Here is a 13,833-nt window from a genome sequence, read left to right on the forward strand (position 1 = left end):
TGGCAAGGAAGTTTCTGGTTTCCCTCAGGCAGGTTTGAATTTCAGCTTCCTGCCTTCCTCATTCCTGACCCGTTAAATAACATTAGATCATTGGACTTTCTACAAAGGTAGGTAAACAAATATAGAAGCAAAGACACATATGGATAGACGGATGGACAGATAGATAGATAGAGGGTAGAGGTAAAAAGCAATAAGAATGTCACAACAGTCTCAGAACTGATCCTCCCTGCCTACAATTTTTTTCCCACACTAAATCACCCCTTTTAAACACATCTTTCCAAAACACAGCTATAACCCAAAAATTTGGTAAGGGCTACATGATATACAAACAAGTAAATTCTGACATCAAAGACAAAGTGTTGGGGAAGAAAGTAAAAGTGTAGAGTTTTTGTATGTGATTGTTAAGTTGTTATCAGCTAAAAATAGGCTGTTAGAACTATAAAAAGTTTAATGCAAACTTCATGGTAACCACAAAGGAAGAAACCTAGAATGGAAACAAAAAGATAAAGACAAAATAATCAAAGTATATCACTATAAATAATTATCAAATAAGAAAAGAAGACAGCAAGAGAGGAAGAGAAGAACAAAAGAACTACAAAACAGACAGAAAACCATTAACAAAATGGCAGAAGTGACTCTTTACTTATCAATAGTTAACTTTAAATTTAAATGGATTAAACTCACCAACAAAAAGATATGCAGTAGCTGAATAAATTTTTTTTAAAAGTAAAGAAACAAGATCTAACCATATACTATCTACAAGAGATTGACTTTAGATTTAAGGACACATATAAGGTGAATGTGAAGGTATGGAAAAAGGTATTCCATGCAAATGATAACAAAAAGCAGAGCAGGGGTGGCTAAATTTATATCAGTCAAAACTGTCACAAGAGAAAAAGAAGATCATTACATAATTACATAAAAGAGTCAATTCAATAGGAAGGTATAAAAATTATAAATATATATGCACTCAACATCAGAGTGCCTAAATATATAAAGCCACATGAACAGGTCTGAAGGGATAAATAGATAGTAATGCAAAAATAGGACACAATTTCCAAAACCTACTTTCAATAACTGATCGGTTATCCAGACAAAATCAGTAATGAAACAGCGTACTTGAACTACACTATAGACCAAATGAACCCAACAGACATACACAGAACATTCCACCCTACACCAATGGAATGAAACAAGAAATGAATAACAAAAGGGAAGCTGAAAAATTTGCAAATACATGAAAATTAAACAATACACATTTAAACAACCAATGGGTCAATGAATAAAGCAAAAGAGAGATCAGAACACATCTCAAGACAAATGAAAACAAAACATATCAAAACTTATGGAATGAAGCAAAAGCAGCAGTAAGAGGGAATTTTTTTTTATTATCTCTTCCTCCAAATGTTGAGTTATACCAGTATCCTTCCAATGAATCCTATATGGTGCCCAAGTTAGTGATGATTTCTGTTGCTAGCAACCAAAAATTACGAACAGAAAGAGTTCCAAAGTCACCTGAAAACCATTCCCCATTTGTTGTGCTCTTTGATCTTCAGGAAGCCTAGCTTTCCAGCTAAAAACTCAACTTCATAGAGTTTATCTCAACACAACTCCATGGAGACCAGAACCTTATGACCATTCTCCTGTGGCACCATTATCTAAAATCAATGTTAATTGCCCAATTACCAAGCCTGATGCTGACAGAATGTAAGCTAATTAATTAGTGCCAGAGCCCATTCCAATTCCTAACGTTTATGGTTATCATTTAAGAAGACGAGGGTGCAACTATGTATTTTTGCATGAATGACTGTGCTTGTCATTCTGAGCCAGCCATAGGGAAAATGGGTAAGAGGGCCAGGTGCTATACTGAGGGGAAGACTCCCCCAGATAAGCTTTCATGGACCTTTCAGAAATAAAAATGGCCATGAAGTCTCTTAGGTCAGTGGTTATATCAACATCAAGTGGGGAGCTCTTTAAAACCATAAGTTCCTAGATCTTGATCCCAGAAGTTGATTCAGTAGGTTTGGAGTAAAGGCCCAGGAAACTCACTTTTCTTATATTTCCCTGATGAGTCTCATGACCCACCACAATTGAAAATCACTTAGATAAATACCCAAGGAAATCCATTCCTGGTCCCCAAAGGAGTCCCTTGGCCATAGATCTCTTATGAAATATAAATGGTTGCTGAGCTGGAAAGGTCAGGAAAGACTGATTACTAATGTAAGCGCAAGAGCATGAAGCTGATGAGAACTGGGATACCTGGATCTGGGCACCAGATCTGAAATCACCAACCACCAACCTACTCAAGAAGTCAGTTTATCCATCTGTAAAATGGAATGTTTAATGACACAGACCTCCCATTCCTCCTAGAAATATGAGACATGCCATACTTCATGTGGGCAATGACTACAAATATTATACCAATTTAAGACATTTGTGCCACTGAAAGGAAAATCTTTTAAAAGATAAACTCTATGTATTGCCTTTTAATACTTGACTTTAGCTTTAACTTGGGCACAAACCATCTGGAAGCAAAAGTAAGCTGTGAAATATTTCCTTTATAAGTTCAGCGATTTCTGAAAAGAAACGTCACAGACATGTAACATTAAGAAGAGGCCTTTCTACCAGTTTATGGCTCCCCAAATAAAGTCCAGATAGTGGTCTTCATGGGGAAGTTGCCAGAAGCCTCCTAATGACATTTACAGTCTATGTCCAATAAAGTAATTGGCCACCAAAGGATGATAAAGTAACTATGAAAGCTTGACTACCTAATCTTTAGAGTCATTATATATATATAAGCAGGAATGGAGTATGTAAAAATCCACTCTCCTATAAGCTTGGAAAGAGATAGGTTCTGTGTGAATTGAAATTTTTCCCTTTTTTTTTTGGCTTCAAACCACAGTCCAGGGGCCCACCTATCATAGTTTTACACATGTGGACATCTGGAAGGGAAATAAATTAAGGCTTTACCTTAGAGAGTCAGGAAATGCATCCATTTATAAATGTTATTTTAGCAGGAACTGTCTGATCCTGTTTACTTATTAACTTCATTACAAGGCTAATGAATCTGCTACTGAGAAAATGGGAGGGAACTCAGGGTGTGGAGGGGGATGGGCAGAATCTCACACCCCTTCCCCAAATGGTGGGGTTGTTTGTCATTGTGATAAAATGGCACAGCATTTGGAAGGAAGGGAAAACAACATAAAATAACAATCAACAGACACAATCCATACGAAAGGATTGTGTTCTCTCAGCCACTGGACAAAAATCAAGATTTATACATGTCAGGGTGGAAGAAAAAAGACTAGGCCATAAAAAAGAAACCTCTTTCCCATAATAAATAGGAAAACATTAAATCTGTAAACCAGATCTGTTTCTCCAGTGTTCACGTTGCTCTATTCTCCAGCAAAGTAAGATGTCTGAGGTCTCGATATTTCACGCAAACTCCTTTCTCATTCTGTTTTTTGGAGGAGCAAAGGGTTTCATAGATTGAATGCTGCTCTTCATGTTTAATGAACTGAAATTAAGTAGTTAGGACACTACTACTGGCTGACACCTGCCCATTGGCTACTATCCATCCGTGAACAAACAGCACGTTAGTTTTCCTTAAGGAGGGTGGACGTTCTCACAAGTGGGGCTGTTAGCTCATGGAAGGTTATCTGTTGGGCACCATAAATCCTGTGTGTGTTCCCCGTTTGATTTCCCAGGTTGGTAGCGTCTGTGGACTTGGAGTTGAAAGGGATTTGAGATCGCTTCATCGAAAACCTTTATGAGGAAACAGAAGGATGGCATGAGTAATTCGATTAATTAGCAACTGAGATGGGCCTAGAACCCAAGATTCCTCTGAGCTCAGTGGCTCCCAATCTTACCTGAAAATCAGAAGCAACCACAGAGCTTTTACAAGTATACATCCTGAGTAACACCCAGCCTTACCAAATTGGAATCTCTTGGTTAGGGGCCAGGAATCTAGATTTTTTAACAAAATCCACAAGTAATTCTGAGGCTACACCAAATCTGAGAAACATGGATGACCCCACCCTGCCTTCCATGTTAATTACTTGGGAAGAACAAAGCTCTTCAATGGGCTTACCTCCCCCAATACTTGCATTAAGAAGAAAATTTCCAGCAATGGATGCGTTAACTCAACACTGTGTTAGGGGAACTTAAATCAGATTGTGCTTGGCATCCTATGCCCCAAATCAGCAGCAGCTGCAGCTGATGTAGAAAAACCAAGAAATATATTAACCTTTCCCTTTTGCCAAGCACAGATGAGTGTCTAAAGGAGAAGACAAACAGATGGCCAACAAACACATGACAGGATGCTCAACATCACCAATCATTAGAGAAATGCAAATCAAAACTACAATGACGTATCACCTCACACCGGTCAGAATGGCCATCATCACAAAATCTACAAACAATAAATGCTGGAGAGGGTATGGAGAAAAGGGAACCCTCTTGCACTGTGGGTAGGAATGTAAATTGATACAGCCACTATGGAGAACAGTATGGAGGTTCCTTAAAAACCTAAAAATAGAATTACCATATGACCCAGCAATCCCACTACTGGGCATATACCCAGAGAAAACCGTAATTCCGAAAGACACATGCACCCCAATGTTCAATGCAGCACTATTTACAATAGCCAGGACATGGAAGCAACCTAAATGTCCATCAACAGAGGAATGGATAAAGAAGATGTGGTACATATATACAATGGAATATTACTCAGCCATATAAAGGAATAATATTGAGTCATCTGCAGAGACGTGGATGAACCGAGAGACTGTCATACAGAGTGAAGTAAGTCAGAAAGAGAAAAACAAATATCGTATATTAACGCATATACGTGGAATCTAGAAAAATGGTGTAGGTCATTTTACTTGCAAAGCAGAAACAGAGACACAGACATAGAGAACAAACGTATGGATCCCAGGAGGAAGGGGCGGGTGGGATGAATTGGGAGGTTGGGATTGACATATATACACTATTGATACTATGTATAAAATAGATAACTAATAAGAAGCTACTGTATAGCACAGGGAACTCTACTCAATGCTCTGTGGTGACCTAAATGGGAAAGAAATCCAGAAAAGAGAGGATATATGTTTACGTACAGCTGACTCACTTTGCTGTACAGTAGAAACTAACACAACATTGTAAAGCAACTATACTCCAATAAAACTTGATTAAAAAAAAAAAAAAGGAGAAGACTCCGGAACATTCTCTCAAAAGAAATGTGTCATTTCCAGGCACCACGTGCTTAGGACTCTAGGTATGCTCTGCACCCCACCCTCCTAAAGATATCGGCACAACTGTCCTCAGGAGGCTGGTAGAAGCTGCTGGGCTAGGAGGATATGAGCCTACGAACAAATACTAATTATTACACTGAGTACTAACTAGATAGTAGGCATTTTGCATTCCACGCATTATCTCACTGAAACCTCACAAAGCTTCCATGAGATGGGTCTTACTATCATCCCACTATATGGATAGGTAAACCAAAGCTTACAGAAATGAAAACACTGCTTAAGGTGGTACAGTTAGCAAGCAGTAGATCTGGGATTCACATCCAGGCAATCTGAATTCAGGACCCACTTCTTCAACCACTACACATACTCAATCCCATCTGTTACCAGGTGTTTCTGAGAACTATGGAAACTACTAGTTCTCATATGAAACAGTCTTTCCTCTGAAAAGTTTCACACCCTAATGGAGAAATAAGATGTTTTCTATTAAACAGCAAAACAAAATACATGAGACAAATTGATCATTTCTCTAATTCATTCCTAGAATTGCTCTGCATCCTCATGGAATGAGGTGTGATAATAATAAAAATGTAAGTATTTCTACGGTCGGGCCACTCATCACAGAACGCGCTGTGTTTTGCATATACATATATATATATACTTGCATATGCCTGACATTGTTTCCTATATGCATTAATCTTACCTTTCAACTGAATTAAACATTCCTCGAGGATAGCAATCATGACATACTTATTTGGCATCACCCAGCAATGAGCACAGGACTGCTTACATAATGAATGCTCAGTTAATATCTGTTCAACTGAATGCTCTGTGACCATTTCAGGAGTTTTCACCAGATTTATTACCACTGAAAGCAAACAGACAAAGGCCCCAGTTCTAGAGGGAGGATTTCACAGCCTGTACCTGCCCAGCCTTCGGGACCTCACATATGAAGAGCCTAGCGAATAGGATGGAAAGCTTCTAATTAACAGCCTAGGAAAAAAAAATGTCATTCCAATCTGCAGTTTTGTTTCCATTAATTCACTCAGATTCAGCAGGAATTCCACTAAGGAATTGGGGTGAACAGCTGTAGAGGGAGGGAAGCACATAAATAAATCATGAATGTCATTAAAATTTGTAAACTAGTAACTCCTGGGAAGTCTTAGCAATTATTATCAGGGTTTTCTTGGCAAACAAAAAAATTAATAAATCCAAAGGTTTCCCAGAAAGGTCAATGACAGAACAATTAGAGGAGGAAATAAATGGTCCAGACAACAGCTTGCAAACTAGATGAAAAGTTACAGGATTCCCCAGTGGCAGAGGGATAGACAACTCAATACATGGAAAGCAACAGGACAAGACGGGGCTGGGGCTGGGACTGCTTCGGGGCTATTCGTACTTCAGTTCAGTTCTTTTAGCCTTTATTTAGTGCAGCCTGAGTGCCGGGCAGTGTAGATCCAGAAACAGGAAGAGCACGTGGTCCCTGCTCTCGAGAGGCTCCCAGGCTGGGAACAAATGAACAACACAGTGTAAGGATGAGACAGCAGTGGTAAGCAGAGGAGAGGCACCCAATCCAGGGAGGAGGGTCAGGGAAGGTATCCAGGAGGATGTGACCAGGAAGTGGGACCCTAACCAGGAACCCCTCAACCTGAAGCCCCCTTGCGCTGCAGGTCCTGAGGCCAGGCATACAGGAGCAGTGTCTGAGAAGCCTCGCTGCTTTTCCAAGAGCAGAATGTCTCCCACACTGCCAGGCTGCGGGTGGGTGAAATGGAGTAAGGTGGGGGGAGGGAACTGAGGTAATGTAGCAATGCAGGGGTACCACCCACTGTAAAGGATTCCTGGTTCCTCTTACACCAAGACAACTGCAAATTCATTTAGCTCTGTGAGGACCCCAATCCAATAGAAATTCCAGGGGAAAGCTCACGTGGAGACATCGCACCCGATCAGAAGCTGGCCTCTCACGGACCTTTACTAAAGACTAGTGCTTGAGATGGACAGATGGAAGCTGGGGATTGCTTGCCAGCTCATCTACCTCCAGAAAATGAGACCTTAAAAACAATTTTTTTTTTTTTTAAAGAAGATGTTGGGGGTAGGAGTTTATCAATTTATTTATTTATTTTTGCTGCGTTGGGTCTTCGTTTCTGTGCGAGGGCTTTCTCTAGTTGCGGCAAGCGGGGGCCACTCTTCATCGCGGTGCGCGGGCCTCTCACTATCGCGGCCTCTTGTTGCGGAGCACAGGCTCCAGACGTGCAGGCTCAGTAGTTATGGCTCACGGGCCTAGTTGCTCCCCGGCATGTGGGATCCTCCCAGACCAGGGCTCGAACCCGTGTCCCCTGCATTAGCAGGCAGATTCTCAACCACTGTGCCACCAGGGAAGCCCAAAAACAATTTTTTAGGGGAGGGCAATGTGTTTGTTTATCAGTCTAAGTGTTAATGTTTAAGACATACAGAACCGAGTCCAAGAAGTGATCTGCCAGTCCCCACCGTGACTTATGTCCTAAACTAAAGACTCAAAAACCTCAAGCAGTGGATTAATCAACCTTTTCATAGGTACCACATTCAAAGAAAAGTGGCGCCCTTGCTCCCAAATTGAGGACCACGAATGCTGCCAAACTCGGCAGAGATGCACACACCACATGTGCAAAGGGACATGAAGATGGCCCCAAAGCATGTGCCCCCTGCTGTTGTCGCAGAAATGAGAGAGAGCGTGACCCAGCCATTGAGCCCCATGGTGCCTGTACACCATACACCAATGGCCTATTTGCAGCTGGGAATGGAGGAGGCGTGAAGAAGAGGGCTATCTCTAAACAGACTCACAGACTTAGAGAACAGACTTGTGGTTGCCAAGGGGGAGGAGGGGTGGGAGAGGCGTGGAGTGGGATTTGGGATCAGCAGATGCAAACTATTATATATAGAACAGATGAACAACAAGGACCTACCGTAGAGCACAGGTAACTATATTCAATATCTTGTGATTAACCATAATAGAAAAGAATATGAAAAAGGATGCATATATATGTATAACTGAGTCACTTTGCTGTACATTAGAATTTAACACAACATCATAAATCAACTATAATTCAATTTTTAAAAAGAAGAGGGCTGTCTCTATCCAGTTCCAGGGTTCCCATTTAGGGGATATGTGAGTTTACGGAAGGAGATCAGGAACCAGCAGGAGCCAGGGCGCACTCTTAATCTCAGACTTCTGATCCAGGAAACTCAGGCGAAGTGTCTTCCTCTCCCTGAACTCACAACCTTATCTCTGAAACAATAAGGTTCTGGGGCTCAAAGAAAATGTTTGCTATGATCCTTTCTCACCCTAAGTCTCTTTGACTCAACAGCCATGATTATTTCAGATTAACCAAGAATCACAGTTCAAAGACCTAAAAGTTCTTGTGGTGCCTCTTCTATTTCTGTGGACAGATTTCCACAGTCCTCCTTTCCTTTTAGACGATCAGAGTTTTAATATGGATCAGGTCAGCCTTTGACACCACACACATTCCCAGTACCATAACATTATAAAATAATTGGCTTCCAGAACCGGTGGAATTTTTTCCCTCTTGTCCTTTGATAAAACAGATATGCATTTCTATGGTGAAAAAAGTTACCATCCCCCCCAAATGAACTGAAAATATGTGAGAGACAGGTTACGAGACCTCTACTGGGCACTATGGTATCCACTAGCCATATTTAACTAACATTAAACACTCAAAATGTGGCTGGTCCAAACTGAGATATGCCCTTAAGTGTGAAATACACATCGGATTTCAAAGACTTACTACAAAAAAAAAAAACCTAAGACAAAATAGCCCATTAATTATTTTTATTAATTGTCTATTGAAATGATAGTTCTATTTAACCCAGTTAAAGAAAATTTATTAATAAAATTAATCTCCACTGTCTCTTTTCACATTATTGACTGCTGGAAAAGTATGTGGCTCCCATATATTTCTAATCAGACAGTGCTGGACTAGAAGAAATCCAAAAAAGAGAGGATATATGTTTACGAATAGCTGATTCACTTTGCTGTAAAGGAGAAACTAACACAACATTGTAAAGCAGCTATACTCCAATAAAAATTAATTAAAAACAAAACAAAAAGGAGAAGACTCCGGAACATTCTCTCAATAGAAATGTGTCATTTCCAGGCACCACGTGCTTAGGACCCTAGGTATGCTCTGCACCCCCCCCTCCTAAAGATATCAGCACAACTGTCCTCAGGAGGCTGGTAGAAGCCTCTTGTGGTGCCTCTTCTATTTCTGTGGACAGATTTCCACACAGCATCCATCTCAATTGCAGAAGGAATGTTTTAACCTAGAAGTCGAAATCCCAGCCCAACCACTCTAGAGCAATTTTCCCACTCTGGGAATTTCTCCCTCTCCCACTTTCCATGTCATCCCATTCTCCTACCCATCAAAAAAAAAAGATCTCTTATTCTGAAGGAGTTCATATATCCACTCTCACCCAACATCAGACACAGCACACAGGGTAGAATGAGCACAGACTCGGGAGTCAGTAGGATCCCCCTACTCGTTAGCTCCATGATCCAGGGCAAGTTGTTTAACCTCTGTAATGCTCAATGTTCCCATCTGTAAACTGGGGCCAGTGATATTCGACTCTCAAGTTTCTTGCAAAAGATAGAACAAGACAGCTCAGGTAAAGGAACTAGCAGAGAGAAGCAGCTCAATGACTCATGGATCATATGATGACAACTAACTCTCCTTGAGCATCTCCCACATGGGCGCTGCATGTCAGGTACTTTTCTAGGCAGTTTACATATTTTATTTCAATGAAGACTCACAACTTTACGTGGTAGGTGCGAGTATCACCCTCCCTGTACAGATAAGGAAATGGAGGCACAGAGAGGTGAAGAAACATGTTCAAGGTCACTTAGTGGCTCAGTGGAGGAGTGTGGACTTGAACCCAGGACATCAGTCCCAGAGCTTTCACTTTTCAATACTTTGAATAGGAGGCAACTGATTGATGCTGAGCCTCCCGACCTTGACCCATCTCTCCTCCTTGGGTCGGGCTTCTAGAAAATCTAACAGAGTCGGTCTCCAGTATCACTCCTGATGGATGGACAGCCTCCAGGCTTGACACACTATGGACTGAAAACACCCTGAAAGCGAAGCCCTGGGTCTTTTTAAAAAGTCAGTCCCCAGCCTCATTAATTCTACAAGCTTGACACCCTGTATGTAAAATGTCCTTTGACTAACGGATGCCAACAGACGGTTGTGCTAGGTGACCAATTTACGCAGCCATCCTTGTGTGGGTGGAGAGAAAAAATTTTGACCACCCCCAGTATACTGGCACCTAGGAGTTCCAGAAAGAGGGTCACAAGGGCACACGCTACTGCTACACTATAGAATGCCTTTAAACAGTCTTTTGTCTATTTAGAAGTAGATGGCTTTTCAATTCTTAATTCAGTGAGACAAATAATTATGTCATACTGTAACCTGGCAGGGAGCACCATCTTGTCATGACAGCTGTTGCTCCAGGCGCCTCTGCTGTACAGAAAATTGAAGAAGAATCACCGAATTCAATTTCAACCTGGCTAGGCATGTTGGACTGAATCACAAAAATGAAAGGGTGTGTGTTTAATTTAGCTTCTTTTCTCTGCTCACTGTATTAGTAAGGAAGACCATAGCGCTCTAGGCTCTACCTGTAAAAGACATCATTAGCAATATAGAAAAGAGGACAAGGGCACAGATCTTTAGGGGATGAGTAGGGAAGACAATAAAAAGTAAGAAGTCACCCTGTGAGGCCCCAGGAAGTTGGATAATTCCCACAAAGTTTAGGAGCAGTCCCTTTCCTCAATCACACCCTCTGCAGGGGTTCCTAAGCTGGGCTTTATCAGACCTGTGAACCCTCTGAATCACGACACAAAAATACATCCACATAACATTTATCCAGAGGGAAAGCCTATAATAGCCACCAGTTGTTTTCAAATCCCTGAAAGGTCACACCATACATACTCTGTTATCGATAATCTATGCTCTGAGTAACTGCCTTTGATTTGACCCCTTCTGTGAACTCGATGAGTCCCCCCACCCTCCCTACCTGGTCCAACAGCTGCTTCCCCTGCCTCCTTCCCGGGCCACCTTATCTCCTGCAGCCCAGCCTTGCCAGGACTTTGCCCTGTGCAAGGGGCGTTTTTCCACTTTCCGTTTGCCAAATCGCATCCTGCCCATCATTCCAGCACCCAGCTCAGAGGATTTTTTCTACAAAAGAATGTCTTTGACTAGGTAGCCATTGCTATTCCAATTCCCCCCAATCAGCAGAAGGAACAACATTATAAATCACTCTTCTCCCCTCCCTACCCCCTGCCATCCCCCCAAAGATCTGTGCTAATTCCCAGATGGCGCAGAATACACCCCTTTGGTGCCCTACAATTTCCAGCCCATGGATCCCTGCATTAGTGGATCCTTACAAACAAAACTATACAAACACACGGGGTTATAATAGTCATTAATTATTATAATTAACTGAGCACTTCCCACATGCGGGTAACTGTCCTAAATGTTTGTACATTTACTATTTCATTTAATCCTTGCAACCCATCCATGAATTTATTCATCAAGCAAACACTTACCAAGTACCTCCTGTGTGCCAGATGCCGTCCTAGGTGTTGAGGATACAGCACTGAGTTAAAATGGAAAAATTATCTCTCACTACAAGCTTAGATGCTACTGGGTGTAAGTAGAATATAAATAAATCAATAAGTAAATATTTAGCAGCTAGAGGGTGACAGGTACTAAGGAGGAAAATGCAGCCAAGTGATGGAATGCCAAGTCCTCAGGCAAAGGCCTCACTGATGAGGTGAGCAGAGAGGAGGGAAGTGAGGGTGTGCCCTGCTCCCTGCAAGAAGAGAGCTCAGACCCAGGAAAGAGCTGAGTGTGAGGGCTCCGGGGAAGAGGCTGGCTGGTTCAAGTAACAGCAAGGACACTGTGTCTGGAGCAAAGGTAGGATCTGTACTATCTCCAATTTACATTCAGGGAAATTGAGACTTAAGAGAGTGAAGTAGGTTGAATGGCAGCCCCCGTTCCAAATATGTCCTAACCCCCAAAACCTGCAATGGGACCATCTTCGAAAAAGTGTCTTTGCAGATGTAAGGATCTGGAAATGAGAACATCCTGGATTATCCGGCTGGGCCCTAACTCCAATGGCAAGTGTTCTTCTAAGGGACAGAAGGGGAGAAGACACAGACACAGAGAAGATGATAAAGGCAGAGGGTGGAGTAATGCAGCCCCAAGGAACACCGACAGACACCAGAAGCAGGAAGAGGCAACGAAGCGTTCTCCTTAGAGCCCCCAGAAGGAGGGTGGCCCTAAAGATGCCTTGATTTCAGACTTGTGGCCTCCAGACTGGGAGAGAATACATTTCTGCTGTTTGAAGCCACCCAGCCTGTGGTCCTTGATTACGGCAGCCCTGGGAAGCTGAACCAGAGAGGTTAGGTAAAGTGCCCAAAGCCACAGAGCTCTTTGGGTGGACAAGCTGTGATTTGAAACCCAGCAATGGGACATCAGGGTGCCCTTAGGGCCACTTGGCCATCTGCTGTCCTTGACACACACTAGTGAATACACTGGCTCTTATGACTGTGGGGCACACACTCTGTCACTTACGGGCATTAAGCACCTGGCTTCGGCCCCATGGTTTTGCCTGGTCCACCTTTAAAACTAGCAAACCTTTCCTATAACATGGGCTGCTAGGTACAGCTGTTTCCCATTCTAAGCGTGGGCTTTTCTGGTTTCATTATTTGCACCAAGCAGACAGCACTGGAGTCAGGCTTAAAGGCTCACCACCACATCCCTGTGACAGGGCCTCAGAGGATGGTTTCTGAGGCTCCAAGTCCCCAGGAGACCCACGTGAGTGCAAACAGGCATGCTTTCATCTACGGAAGGCACCTGGTTACTTATACCTCTGCCGGTTTTCACTGAGCAGCAAAATTAGGTTCTGGACATCCTGTGCAAATGGAGGCAGGCCTCCATCGATATGAGCAATTAACCCTACATATTTAATAGGTGCTGTGACCGCTCCCCTCCCTGGGAGAGAGGCTCTGGCTGATTCTCCGCAAACAGAGCGGATGAAGAAGCGGCCAGGCGTGCTGATACTCACGCCCCAGACCCCCCTGCTCCAAAGCCCCAGCAGACCCTCAGGACTGGCGCTGGGATGAAGACACAGCCGAGTGAATGGCCTTTTGTGACAGTGTTCTCCCCAGTGTCTACAAGTGGCAGAGCAAATGGAATGGATACGCAGCCCTCTTGAGGCCCACGGAGGTAGTAAGCACAGAGCATGAAGCGCTGACTCAGAGTGGCTGATGCAACTTGCTGGTGCCCTGTGTGACTTCCAGCAGTGTGGCGGCGACCGTGAACTTGCATGTGAGGAGGTATATGGAAGAGTGAGTGTGCGGCGTCCCCTAGCCAGAGAGACTGCGGGGTTCACGGCTTCGTGAAAGCCCTCTCTGACTTAATCCACCCACATCCTTCTCCCTGTCCCAGCCTTCCGTCAGGGCTGATTTATCCTGCAGGCACAGGGACACAGAGCCTAGGGTTCACAAAAATGCTGTCATTTCTTTTAAAGCCAC

The 13,833-nt window shown here is 42.9% G+C and overlaps 1 protein-coding gene across 1 annotated transcript in view; it reads right to left on the minus strand.

Moving 5' to 3' along the window:
• SORCS3 (sortilin related VPS10 domain containing receptor 3) overlaps window positions 1-13,833 on the minus strand; it is a gene marked incomplete at both ends in the record, with an annotated part of 585,940 nt that overhangs the window by 396,542 nt on the left and 175,565 nt on the right. The gene's annotated exons all lie outside the window — the stretch shown is intronic.

The sequence above is a fragment of the Leucopleurus acutus genome (assembly GCF_964270905.1).
Source record: "Leucopleurus acutus genome assembly, chromosome: 14".
In the NCBI taxonomy this organism is placed as follows: domain Eukaryota; kingdom Metazoa; phylum Chordata; class Mammalia; order Artiodactyla; family Delphinidae; genus Leucopleurus; species Leucopleurus acutus.